Raw genomic sequence first — 14952 nt, forward strand, 5'->3', positions numbered from 1 at the left:
CACACATCACTCCCTCCTAAACGTAAGTCCTCTTTCTCCTGCTCCCCTCATGCCCATTTCCCAGCACCTCCAATTCCTGTATTGCTTGTTTCTCTCTCTCCAAAATCCCCCCTGCTTCCATCTCCCATCCAACTCTCTCTTTCCCCACCTGCCCTTCATCATCAACCAGACTTTCCACGAAACTCCTCTTGATCCCTGCTTCTTTGACCCTGCTGATTTCTCCACCTTCCACCTCGCCTCCCTCTTCGTTCATTTCTGTGACCAGCTGATTAAAGATTGCTTCAGCCCCTTCACCCACTGGCCATCTTTTTCTTCCCCTATGGACCTCTTAGCGTGGATTGACAACGAAGTTCTTCATGGAACCTTCTACGACTTTGATCCTGACTTGGTCACCTTCTATTCCTTCCTCCTCCTTACTCTCCCCTTCCTGACTTAAACCTTCCTCTACTCTTCTCTCTCTGAAGACCCCTCTGTTGCACCCCATGGACATCTCGTTCTCCTGGCTTCATGCCCCTGGCCTTTATGCTCCCTCCCAAAATTGTGTCGACATGTCAAGCTGCTCCTTCCCTTCTCATGATCCCTGGCTGGAGATGTCCCCCTGGGGGCCTGGGTCTCTCGTCCCACTTGGGACTTCTCTTGGTCGACAGTGGTCTTCAGTCTCCTCATTCTCTGCTCTCTCATCTATCCTTTGGTCATCATGAGCAACACCTCCTCTCTCCCCTACTCTCCCAGTGCCTCTGTGCTCCATTGCCTCAAGTCTGTTCTCCGTGGCCCCCTCGACCTCTCTGATCTCAAAGTCAAATGCCTCACCTTCCTCTGCCAAACTGCCTGGCCACAATACAAACTAGATAACGGGTCTATTCGGCCACCTGAGAGTACTCTTGACTTCAACGTCCTGCAGGACCTAGACAGTTACTGTTGCCACAATGATAAATGGTCCAACGTGCCTTACGTCCAAGCTTTCTTTGCCCTCCATAACAAGCCTCAACTCTGTCTTTCCTGTAGCCCCCAGGAGATTCTCCTGGCCACATCCCCTGCCTCATGACACCGCCTCTCCAATGACCCTTCCCAAACTTCCTCCTTTGCTGAGCTGCTTGATGACCTGCCCCTTAGGCGACCATCGGCCCCTCCCCATGCCAACCCCAATACCCCCCTGATCCGGCCCCGCTGCGAGCTCAATCCTAGCATTGCCTCTCCCTTCCCCACCTGCCTCCCACACCTACTCCAAAACTGCTCCGCCTGCTCTTCCTCTCCCCACCCCATCTGGGCTTTTCCCTCTGAGACAAGTGGCAGGAGCAGAGGGACTCATCTATGTCCATCAACCTTGGTCTCTCCCTGATCTTTCACAACTTGAAAAGTATCTCAGCTCTTTCACTCTGACCCCTCCTTGTATATCAAAGAGTTCCAATACCTGACCCAAATGTACCAACTTACTTGGAATGACCTCTACACTCTTCTCTCATTCACCCTCACCCCTGAGGAAAAAGAAACTGCCTGGCTGGCTGCCCAGGCCCATGCAGATAAGATGTGCCACATGGATCAGACCTTCTCCTTGGGGGCCAGGCAGTCCCTAGGGTTGATCCCCAATGGGACTACCAGCCCAACACTCCAAGTCCTCTAGCCCGAGATCGAATGATTATCTGCCTTTTGCCAGGCCTCAAAGAGACAGCCCATAAGGCAGTAAACTGGGATAAGCTGTGCAAAATCACAGAGCCCACTGACCCACCGCCTTCATGACACGCCTATCAGAGGCCCTCACTAAATTTACACATCTCGACCCAGCCTCAACAGAGGGCTAACTGGTCCTCAACACCTCCTTCATCTCTCAGTCAACACTTGGCCTTCGAGGACTTTAACGGTCGTGAAGACATTGAAAAGGACGAAAAACTTGCCTGCACCAAACAAAAATGTCAACTCCTCCCAGCGGCTCTCAAGCCTCAGGCCCCCAAACAGTGCACTCAGCTCCCAACCAACAAGCAGCCTCCAGGGCCCTGCTTCAAATGTGGACAAGAGGGCCACTGGGCGCGATCATGTCCTAACCCCTGACCGCCCACAGGACCCTGCCCACAATGTAAACAAACTGGGCACTGGAAGGTAGATTGCCCCTTCCTACAATGGGAGGGGTCCTCTGCCCCTGCTCAACAGCCCAAATCTCAGCTGTCCCTGACAGACCTGCTTGGCTTGGCTGGAGAGGACTGATGGGGCCCAGAACTCCAAAGCCCCACTGAAGAGGCAGACAAGATCCTGTGGTCATCTGAGGAGCCCAGGGTAAAAGTCCAGGTGGCGGGTAAGTCAATTTCCTTCCTCGCTGATACAGGGGCCTCCTGGTCCATTCTCCCCAGCTTTTCCAGTCAGACATGCCCATCAAGGATCACGGCTGTCGGGGTTAAGGGTTCTCCCCAATGCCCCCTCACCATGGGCCCCCTACCTTGCTTGATTGGATCTAGGTTATTTACCCATCCCTTTCTCATCATGCCTAGGTGTCCCACTCCCTTGCTGGGGCGGGATGCACTCACCAAGCACACTTTCCTTTCAAAACCCCTTTCACCATTGCTGCTCCCAGCCATCCAACCGTTATCCCCATCCCCACCCACAGATAATGGGGCAGATCCCTCCTTTCCATTTGACAATGTTGATCCAACGGTTTGGGATACCTCACAAGTCACGGTGGCTTGACACCATCATACTGTTATCATGACTACCCAGGACCCGTCCAGTTTTCCCAACCGGCCCCAGTTCCCTGTTTCGCTCAGACACCAACTAGGGTTAAAGCCCCTTATTGACCGGCTCCTCAACCAAAAACTCCTCATCCCTATAAACTCCCCATACAACTCCCCTATCCTCCCCGTCATCAAACCTAACGGCTCTTACAGGTTTATCCAAGACCTCCGCATCATTAACTCAGCTATCTGCCCTGCCACCCCCGTAGTCCCTAACCCATACACCCTTCTCAGCCATATCCCACCAGGCACAACCCATTTCTCAGTTTTCAACCTTAAGGACGCTTTCTTCACTATTCCCTTACACCCCTCCTCCTACCCACTTTTTACCTTTACCTGGGAAAATCCCATCACACAGATCACTTCACAACTAACCTGGACCATCCTCCCACAGGGATTCAGGGACAGTTCACACTACTTTGGCCAGGCTCTCATGACTGATCTGGCCACCTTAGATCTCAAACCCAGTCACGTGCTCCAATACATAGATGACCTGCTCCTTTGCAGCCCCTCTCTTCACCTTTCTCACCTCCACACCACTCTACTCCTAAACTTTCTCTCCCAAAAGGGCTACTGTGTTTCCAGAACTAAGGCACACCTCTCTCTCCCCTCGGTCTGTAATCTGGGGTTCCAACTTACACCCACTACAAGGGATCTCATGGTCGACCATAGGGAGGCCCTTCCCTCTTGCCCCCTCCACTACAAAACAACAGGTCCAATCTTTTCTTGGCTTTGTGAGGTACTTCCGCTTGTGGGTCCCCCGCTTCACACTCCTGGCTGAACCACTGTATGATGCTATTCATGGACCACAGGATGAACCCCTAGTAGATTCCCGCCTCATCCTTCAGGCCTTTACCCCAATCAAAACTCTGCTTCTGCAGGCTCCCACCCTTGCCCTTCCTGATCCAACCCAACCCTTTCACCTATTCACTTCAGAATCTCATGAAAAGGCCTTAGGAGTCCTGGGTCAATACAAGGGCCCAGATTTTGCCCCCACAGCATATCTGTCAGCCCCTTTGCAGGTTCAGCCCAATGATCAGGTGTTCCTCAAAGATCTTACACCCTCCACCACTTGACCCCACTCGAGAAGACCACACACTGTGATCCTGAGCACACCGACCACGGCCAAGCTTCTCAATAGGCCAACATGGGTCCACCTGTCACACCTCAAATGTGCACCCCCGTCTACCCCTAAATGGGAAACTCACACTTTATCACCCATCCACGTTCTCCTTTGGCGGCAGCTTCCCCTCATCCCCGAACAACAATAACCCTCACTCTCCTTGCCTTGGGTGTGCTCCCCACCTCCCACCGCCCCATGTCAACCCACTGGCATTTCAGGGATACAGTCAGTGGAACACAGCTTAACTTCACAGATTGACCTCCCCAAGGGTGTCACATGTAGTTCTCCATACTGATGCTTATGCTCAAGGGGCCTGCGGGTCCCTAAACACCAAGCAGGCCTATTCCACTTATAACAAATATGTTTGCCACACTAGGGGAACAGACACCCGTGGTGCTCTGGCCTGTTAGGACTCTGCACTTCCTGGCTAGCTGTTTCAGCCTACAATGGCTGGAGATTGTGTAACAGGGAATGGGGAGGAATTTCCTAACGAGGCAAATGGGAAATCCAAAACAATTACCCCACCCTTGGCCTATGTGCACAGGGGACCTGCAGTCCCACTCACATCATCATCAAGGACCCCTGGGATGAGGTTTGGGAGGAGGGCTTTACCTTCTACCTTCGCATAGACGTCCATGGTACTGACCCCTGCCTGCATGTTCACATCTATCGCCAACTGTACAACCCACTAACCCCCTCCCCAGATCTACAAAAAAATCCAAAATCAGCTCAACTCCTATTTCATATCCCCACCTTGGCTAACTTTACCAGGACGTTACTACAAATTATCCACCGAACTCCTTTCAACCTTACAGAATACTGGATCTGTGCCTCCTTACTGGAGGCCTTGGTACTGACTATCCCATGGTGTCACAATTCCACCACCCAATGCACAAACCAACTCCCACTTCGCCAAACCCCCCAGCTTTATCTTCCCCCCCGGGGCTAACCTCACCTGATATGGATCAACCTGCTCCCCTAGCTCCTTTCCTTGCAATCAGACTATAGCCCTGCCTTGTATTTCTGGCTCCAGTTCTCCCCTCCATCACCCTCACTTCTTCCTATGCAACTCCTCCCTCTATCCCTGCTACCCCTCTAACATGACCTGCCTCCCAGTTCTCCTGCTCCCTAATCTACAGATCTATACAGATGGGGAATTCACCAACCAATTCCTCTATTCACCTGGGCACTCCTGACATAGCATCTCCATCGGGGTAATCCTAGGAACATCAGTCTTGGCAGGAGCTCTGGGAGCCTCTATAGCCTTGCAACCTCAGTTGCTCTCAATCTCCAACTGGCCGACCAGCTAGCGGATCATGTTGACCAGAGGGCCAGCATTTTCTCCTTGATATATTCCCAGCTAGATCAGCTTGCCAGACTTGTATTCTGAAACAGAAGGGCACTAGACCTGCTCACTGCTGAGAAAAGAGGAACCTGCCTCTTTCTGGGGGAAGAATGCTGCATCTATGCCAACCAGTCAGGTCTTGTCCAAGAAAAAAATCCAGCTACTTAGAGATCAAGCCCAACACCTCCACAACAAATATTCCTCTCCCACACCAAGTATCGGGACGAGCCTCCTCCCTTGGCTGTTCCTGCTGTTGGGATCCCTCGCTGCCATTTGTGCTCTTCTTCTCACAGCACCCTGCATTTTCTCCCTCATTCACAACACAGTCCAAAAATTAACAACCTAAAATTTTAACCTTATGCTTCCTTCAGATCTCCAATTTCAGCCAGTCCCAACTGATGACCCAGATGAAATACCCTAAAACAGACCTAACAATGCCCATCCTCAGCACGAAGTAGCTACCGACAAGACACATTGCCCCTATCCCTATTAGATCAAGTCTGGAATGATAAGTCATAAGGCACCCCCCCCCCAGGGGGACTTAAACTCTCAATAATAAAAACTCCTTCCTCTTCACCCATCAAACCACAAAAGCCAAACTTGCCCTCATCTGCCTTGGCAGAACCAGGTGTTCAACTCTGATGAACAACCTACCCCTGCTCAGGCTGTCTGGCCCATGGACAACCCACCCAGAAAACATTCTGACCTGTGGACACCCTCCCCAGAAAATAGCTTAAAAACCTCATGCTTTGCTCAGCTTGGGGCTGTCCTAGTCTGCTGGGCAGCCTGCCATATTGTTCTCCTGCCCAAGAAAGACTTCTCGTGTCAGAGGGTCTGGTCTGGTTCTGTGTGGGTCTCGGCCCAATCAATGCTGAGATAACTAATATAATTTAAACTGAGAAATTTTAAACTGTTCTACAGGAAAGGGCCCTAAATACAGTTAAGTCACTGACTTAAAAACAAGCTCTATTCTGGGAGAACATTCGAAGGTCTGACAAAGGGAGTCTTACACACCCTATGTCCACTGTTTGTTCTCATCTACGAATGCTCAAATGTGACGTCCATTCACATCAGTGAGTCTGCAACCCTAACGTTCCTAAGTCAGGACTTCCTGTGTTTGTGAGGAGTAACACAATCTCCTCAGCAGCTATTCTACTCCAGTGTTTCTCTCAATCAATCTGAGTGAAATTTTCCAAGATTTCTGTGAGACCCCAGTGTGGCTTCTGACAGGTAGAGCACAAGTCCTTGCTGCTTGTCTCTTGCTGCATGTGACTCCAGAATTATCAGTATTTCTTTCATTGAGTGTTTCTATTGGTAAATTTTATGATAGCTTCACATTTTTTTTACTCATTTCATTACATATGTGTAGAAAAAATTCTGTGAAGTGGATTCAATCCAACATCATCCATTCCCTTTATTAAAGCTAGTTTGGGAGCTGGAGATATAACTCCCACCTGCCCGGCAAGTGCAAGGTCCTGAGTTTGATTCCTGGTATCGAAAGAAAGAAAGAAAGAAAGAAAGAAAGAAAGAAAGAAAGAAAGAAAGAAAGAAAGCAAGCTAGTTTGGTATATAGGAAATCCTATATAGAATGATCTCAAATTCTTCTTTAAATTGAAATTTTCAAACTGTTTCTTTTACAGTATCTGGAAAGTCACTGGCTTGGGAATTAGGAATCGCTGAAATAAAGTAAAATCACTGAATCTGGACTTTGGGAATTCTAGCCTAAGCACTCGAATCGGGTTGCCATTAGAAATGAGCCAAGCGATTTGATCTCTCCAAGTATCTGTTTCCTTACTGGACCATGAGAAAGCTGGATTCTATGACTAAATTCTCAGCTACCATGTTCGATGATTCTGTTTTTTTAAAATCAATGTCTTTTTTTTTCTAAACATTTAAAGCAAAATTTGAACATAAATCCTTTTGAATCTAATTACACTGATTTTTCTTACAGCTACTGTATCATTAATTATGTTCATATCACACGTTAAAATGAATCTTTTCGGGGCTGGGGATTTAGCTCAGCGGCAAAAGCCCCTGCCTGGCATGCGCAAGGTTGTGAGTTCGGTTCCCGGTACCGGAAAAACAAACAACCAAACAAAAAAGAACCTTTTCTTGTGTGTTCACTAAATAAATAAACCTGAGGTGGATCTACAGATCAGGTATTAAGCTAAGGACTGGGGTTATAATAGTTAAGACAGAAACAGTAATTATAAAGAATTACAGATATTATAGAAATTATAAAAGGGAAGGTATTGTACAAGTTATAGAAATAGAACCCTATACAGGAGAGAGGCAAAGAAACCCTCCTGGCAGGAAGAGTTTGAAAGAAAAATGAGTCTGGAGCACACTTTGTGGGCCCCCTGGACCACACAGACTAGAAATACTACTTATAAAGAGCTAGTCGAAATGGAAAGTTGTCAACAACCCTAACAAGCACTAGACTAATAAACCTCCACCGAGAGAGGGGCCATAAGAATAAAGGGGGACAAACAGGTTAAAAACTGAGTAGCTGCAGGTTTGATTTGCATGAGTTTATGGAAAGGCATTTGCTAACGATGCCACAGATTGGTAAAGAACACCCCAGCGGAAAAGCAGACGCACAGAACGTCATCTGAGGATGTGTACTCACCTCAACTATAGAAGTGACTTCGCATATTCAATCCCACCTTGCAGCTGTTCAGAGGAGAAACCAGCAAACTTTTTCAGTAAAGAGCCAGAGAGTAAATACTTTGGGGCTTGTGGGTTGTATTAGCTTTCTATTACTACTTAGCAAGTTACCACAAATGGAACACTTAGAGCAATACCCACTCATTGCCTCCCCGTTCTTGTAGTTCAGAAGTCTGGGCAGACTCAGCAGGGCTCCTGGTAAAGCTCTCACATGGTGAGATCACCTGAGTGGCTAAGGTGGGCTTCGCGTCTGGAAGCTCTGGGGGAAGAATCTGCTCCCGAGCTCACCTGGCTGGGCACTGGTTGGATTCAGTTCCTTGCAGGCTGAGGGCTGAGGGCTGAGGGCTGAGGGCTGAGGGCTGAGGGCTGAGGGCTGAGGGCTGAGGTTCCCCTACTCTTGGTGACAGTTAGCCAGACCTCTCAGCTCCTAGAAGCCACTTTGAGGTCCTCCCATGAGGCCCTCTGCATTGTAAAAACAGGGGACTTAATGATAAATCTGCCTCATGCTTTGAATATATTTTTTTGCTTTTATATATTTTTTATGCTGTCAGGGAAAATTCCTTGCTTTTAAATCACACAAATAATACATTATTTTAATGTCAACTGATTTGTAAGCTTAACTATATCTTCAAAATCTATTTGTCATGTAACGTAATTATAGCAGTAATATTAGGGAATGAAGGTTCTCGGGCCACTGTAGAAGGCTACCTCCCAGTATCTGCCGTCTGGCCCCACAACTCATGTGCTTCCCATGCGCAAAATACAGTGGCTCCAGCTCATAGTCCCCTTCAATCTCATCCCATTACCTCATCAGTAAAAGTAAACTCCACTCTGTCTCAATCTAAATCTGATAATCTAGAACTCTAAACTTTTATATAAATTGTATAAACCTGGAGGGAATGATGCTCCTGGTATAATCACTTAAGTTCAGTTTCTGGGCAAATTCTTCCTACTTACCAACCTGTGTAACTATGAGAAAGTTATCTGCCACAAATATTTTCAACATACAATGGCAGGGCAGACATAAATTACAGTAACGAAATCCAGATGGGCAAACTCCAGCCACAGTTCCCTAAATTGGCATCAACGTTTGGGTCCCAGCCTCCTGGTCCCGGTCCCACTCTCCGGGCTCTCGCCTCTGGGCGCTGTGTCATTCTTCCCTTTCCACAGAATGTAGCAAGCAGCTGTCTGCATCTGAGCAGTTTTACCAGCTCGCTTTCTGTCGACCGCTTCCTCTCTTTTCAGACCCTGTTTTTCTCAGTTCAGGCTGCCAATGTTTGTGCCAATACTACTTTTTTTTAGAATTGTGTAAGTCTTGAATGAATCTTACAGAGATTCCTTCCATTAAATTAATGTTTGCAAATCTTTTCCAGAGAATTGCTTCTCTGTCTGCAGTGTCTGCTAAGATAACTGAGGAGCAACATCCTTCACCACTTATTGGTCCAACTATTTAAATACAGGATAACCAAAAATTGCATATTTTTTGTAAATTTTTATAAGATAATATACAGGAAATATAAAAAACACAATTTTGTCAAATTTACTCAGTACAAGAATCAACTGGTTGAAACGACACCTGCCATAGCATCACTTGGGATAGTCAGGACATAAACATGCTGCTCAAGTGGCACTGGGGGTAAATGGTTAGGTGGTTAAGCAGTTAGAGTAGGGTAGATGTGAAACGAGCTCTATGAAGAACATACCGTCTCCTAGACAGATCTTCGGGGAGACCTCATATGCTGAGTACTTTGACCTTCTGATCTGTCTGAGGCTGCAGTGCAGGCTGTACAGCTGCCCCCTCAGTCTTTGCTCCAGTCCATCTTTCAGCAACTCTTTTTGAGTTTCAGCATCCTGCGAATTACTCAGCTCTAAGTCCTAGCTTCTTTTTAAGTCTGCCTCTCAATTATCTGTCCTTTCTTGCATTTTTCTAAAAGCAGCAAGAAAATCCCATAATGTACTTCAGTATTTTCTTGGAAATTTTGTCAGCTGAATATTCAGATTTATCATTTGTAAGTTCTGCTTTGCACGTAACTGCAGGAGACAATTCTAAATGCTCTGCAACTTCCTCCAGATTCAAGGACAAGGACCTCACTTCATTTTGCCCTCATGGACAGTCTTTTAAAGTCCAGATTTCTACTGCATCTGTTCAAGGCAATATGCTCTTCAAAGTTTTCCTCTAGGACATGGAGAGCAGCTCAGTAGTAGACAGCTTACTTAGCATGTGCATGGCCCTAGGCTCAAACCCCACCACTCCCCTACAAAAAAGAAAAAGTCCCTCTCCAAATTTTTCCATCCCTTAGCCAACAGTAAGTCCAGTTATCCCCACAACTCTAGGTGTTTATTTTGGCACAGTCCCACTACTACCAAGTGTATGCTAGTTTTCTTTGCTAACAAATTACCATGGACTTAGCACCTTAAGGCAACACCCATTTATTATCTCACATTTTCTCAGGTCAGAGGTCAAAGCGGGCTCAGCTTTACCGGGCTCAGCTTTAGCAGGCTGGGCTCCAGTTTGGAGGCCTTGGTAAAGAATGTACAGTATTCCATGTTCACTTAAGTAGCTGGTGGAAGCCAGTCGCTTGCAGTGTATGACAAGGCCCCATTCTATTGCTTGCTGTCACAGAGGTCATTCCTAGTCTCAGCAGTTACTCTCGGGTTCTTTCAGGGAGCATTCTCCCTTCTCAGAGATGCAGGTTCTCCTTCACGTCAACTCCCCCTCATGTATGAACCTCTCTGATGGCTTCTTTTACTAACCAGAGAAAGCTGTGTTGAAAGAGCTCAAGGAATTAAGTCAGGCCCACACAGATACCCTCCCTACTTTAAGGTCAGCTAATTCATAATCTTAATTAAATCTGCAAAATTCCTTTTGCTATGTAACAACTATTACAGGAGTAACAACAGGAGGAAGTCATGAGGGCATCTTAGAATCTGACTAGCACGTGGGCCATCTATACAATCTTCTTTGTTTTTATAAACAATACTTTACAAATGTAAAAAATATTTCCAGGTAACAGGCCTTACAAAAACAGGTCGCTAGCCAGACTTGGCTCACAAATCACTGTACATCAGAATCATTTGTAGTGCTTGCTAAAATACAGTGAAATGCAGTCAGTAAGTCTGGGACAGGGACTGGACATCTGTAGGTGTAACAAGTCCCACAGAGCGTGGGTACTGGTCCAGGATCACTCTCTGAGAGCCAGCTGTTTTCAGGAAACTTAGCAATGATCTGCTGCTCATCTACCAACTTAGGACATTTACTGCGGGATGAGACACACCACATCTTTGTTAAGTATTAGCTGCTGAATAGCAGCAACTCATCAAGAACCATATGAATTACACAAACTACGGATTTAATCAAGATTTTTATTCTCGAGACTAGAACAATGTGTAGATACCCTCACCAAAATCACAGCTAGCCACTGCCCAGGTTTTGCAGACCAGGCATTGTTTGTTTATATAGGAAGGGTTGTATATGTATGTTTATGAAAGAAGTAATGGGTTTGATTTTAATAAATCCTAATAAATAAATCTAGTAAGATTAGACACTGTAATAAAGTCAAATAAGAAAGAAAACCAGGAGGAGGAGAGTGAGAAAGGCTATTCCAGGCAAGTGTTACTGAGCGTAATGTAGTACCAAAATAAGCAAGTGAAAGAGCATTGGGGTTATGCACTGAGAAAGAGTATGTACCATAAGGATAAAGTTGAGTGAAGAGAAAACTCACATTCTAAGACCAAGGTAGGAAGGACACCATGTAGGAAGGATGACTGACAACATCCAGCTATTGGGCACAGGGTAAGAAGTGACTAAAGGAAGCAAATATTAAACCATCTGGCTATTTCAGGGCTCTTCATTGGAAACACTGGCAGCTGATACAAAGTAAAAGCGCAACTTATTGAAGGAATGAGGTGAAATAGAGTACCAGGTTAACATCTAAGTGTCTCAAGAATGAAGTCTGAAATCATTCTGCAGAACTGGCCTGGCAAGGGAGCTTTGCTGTGTTTCCACAGGGCTTTTCTGCATAGAGGACTTTTTTTTTACTGCAACTGTTACTGCCTCAGCACCAAAATTATGTCTGCACTGGCAAAGCAATTTTAGAAATATTAAGCCTCTGATCTCCAGGAGCTGCTCCCACCCACCTCACAGAAATGTAACGTGAGGGCAGTGTCTGCTCCTCTGTTGGGTCTGAACTAAGGTTTGCTAGAAATGACAAGAGTGGTACAGTCCAGCCACAAAACCCAAGCTCCACCAACCAGTGACACAGGAAAAATGAATCCTACACCTTCCCTTAGTGGGTGGGCAGCATTAACTAGGACTTTCCAATCAGAAAGTAAACATACAAAAGAACACGAAGACAACATGTCTACCACAAAATGTGATGAGTTAAGCATACAAAGTGCATTTAAAATTCACCCATTCCTGAAAGGAGAAATTTTGTATGTATGTATATACAGGATAGTTAACATAGTTGTTCTACTGTCTTCTATTTCATTGCTGAAAGAAACTGTCAATGAGTCATTGATTGATCAGTATTGCATGTCTCCATCTGTTTTCATGAGAAACCACTTTGAAGATATCAATATGTAATACAACAAGCATTGTTAATTTCCTACCACTTTGTTTGTAACTCTGTATTGTCTGTATTGTTCTTTTGCTATTTTGTAAAAGGTTGTCTGTCTGTTAATATTTTCCTCCTTTTATTAAAAAAAAAAAATCATCCATTCCTATGCCAACCTAACCCATTAGAACTAGGACCAGAGAATACCTGAGGTGAATAGAACCCTAGAGATAATTTTGGTCTAATCCTATTTTACTGGGAACTTGATACCCAAAATGATGAGGTCACTTATCAAATTTACACAACTAGACACCAGAAACATCTCAGCCTTTTCAACTCTTGGCATATTTTTAAGCATACAGTGATCAAGGAGGCATTCCTCAAACAACATCACCATCTTAATATTAAATGTTAATTTTACCCTCAGAGAAACTCATTGTTTAGTTTTCAGAAGATCATTTTGGCAATACTGGTCTTTGTTTCTCTCAGTATAGTGATTTAAATTTTATGTGCAGAATCCTACTTTTCTATTATTACCATGAAAATAAACTGTAAACTTTAAACATGTTTTAAATTTTTGACTGAATTAAAACTCTCTCTTAGTGATTATTCAAAAGCTACTAGAATAAATGTTTAATTGTGAATGTACCTCTTCTTTATGAATGCACCTCTTCTATGAATGTTATATCCCACAGATCAGAGGCAAACTCACCCAAGTAGACTGTAACTACAAGATATATCCACACAGCTAATAAGAAAATGAAGTAGAGAGCATGAGTACAGTATATATAGTAATCCACACATTCTACTGACATATTTTATGACCAGACAACTCATAGAATTATGACATTTAACCTCTGTGATGCACAGAGTCATAAAACAAGCAAGGGGGTTTTGAGAAGGCAGAGAGAAGAAAAAGCAAGAGAAAAGAACACACATAACGACTGAATTTGAAGTGTTTCATCATGAAGTAAATGTTTTCTAAGAGCAGAAGTTAGTTTTATTCAGATTTAAACATTATGTCTCAGAAGCTATTTATTCAGCACTTGTTCCTTATGGTAAACACGCCCTATTGTACTGGACAACCAAAACAACAGTTACAGAATCGGTGACTACGAGCTATCTCATGTTATATAGGTGCATACAGAAAACTACTTACTTAAACCAGAAAACTTCTTAGTTAAACCAAAACCATAATACTTTCTGTCTTCATTTTCTTTGGGCAATGATTACAGTTTATGTGGAATAGGAACAGGTAATTTAAGATAAATAAAGCAACACAAAATACATACCTCTTGGTGATACAGCCCTGCTTTTCTAATTTAAAATCAGTTATTTCTATAGAAGGTATATTTTCCGCAGAAAAAGTAGTGATAACTCAGACCAAAGAATAAAACAATTTAAAAATCATATTAATAATTGAGAATTATCAATTTCAGGAAAATCTGAACTTTTCCACTTGCAATTCTCTCTCTTATAAACAGCTAATATCATTTAAAAAGGCATTCCGCCAAAATAGTAATTCTGAAAATTTAAAACAACAAGTTATCAACTGTACCAATAAAGATTAAATCTTACCCTGAAAACCCATCTGGAAATACTATATTTGCCAGCACCTCTGTGTTTTCAGAGATGCTGAGGCCTTGTGGTTAAAACGGTACAGTTTAGACGGCCCCACAAGACGTGCTGCCTGGTGTGAACGCAATGAGACCTGAACTCTGGTCTTGCGCTCACACATTTAAAGCTTACAAACAGCCTCAAATACACTTTTGTTTTAAAATTTAAATATAGTCTAAAGCTTGTATATTATAAAATGCCTTTTAATATAACAGGAATAAATATAAATCATAATTTACACTTGCAAAACGTAACAGATTTTCTCATAATCTAAATAACTATGTGGCATAATGTATCTCTCTGGTTTAAATAAACAGTGCAGATATTTCTCTCCAGTGATCTGCAATACCTTATGGGAACCTAGTTAAAAATATGGAAAGGGGGGAGGAGAGATTGATTTGTTAGTAATTATGATCTGAGGGAAAAATAGAATTAACTAGAATCCTGAGCTTGTGCTCTCTTGGATTTTGTGTTTTAAAATCTTTATTTTAAAAAGGTGGGAAGAATAATGAGGTCAGATTGTTTTGAACTTTAAAAATAATTTCACAGCAGTTTTGGAAAGATAACCGGCCAGGACTTAGGCAGCAGCACGAGGTCTGTAAGAGCAAACATTTTCTGCAATACGGCACATTAAGACAGGAGGCTAGACAGCGCTACATGTGTTACCTAGTTTGAACCTGGCAAGAGAACAGTCAGTTCCATAAGGAGTTCAGCTGATCCCATAACCAACTATTTAATCAACAAGGAATATATACATGCGGACCTGGGGGTAGAACTCTATGAAGGATGAAACATCTACGAAAAATCATTTAAGTGTAGCTTTTATAGAAAACAAAAAATTGTACCTACCTATCCAAGGCTTAGAAATTTTTGACTGAGAAAGTTGTTGGGTTAATTATAATTTTTAAAATGTCTATCATATGC

General features: G+C 44.2%; 1 protein-coding gene across 1 annotated transcript in view; it reads right to left on the bottom strand.

Moving 5' to 3' along the window:
• Syt14 (synaptotagmin XIV) overlaps positions 1-14952 on the bottom strand; it is a gene marked incomplete at its 5' end in the record, with an annotated part of 257951 nt that overhangs the window by 53954 nt on the left and 189045 nt on the right.

This window comes from Chinchilla lanigera, unplaced genomic scaffold, assembly GCF_000276665.1.
Source record: "Chinchilla lanigera isolate Chin_1 unplaced genomic scaffold, ChiLan1.0 scaffold00088, whole genome shotgun sequence".
Taxonomy (NCBI): Eukaryota; Metazoa; Chordata; class Mammalia; order Rodentia; family Chinchillidae; genus Chinchilla; species Chinchilla lanigera.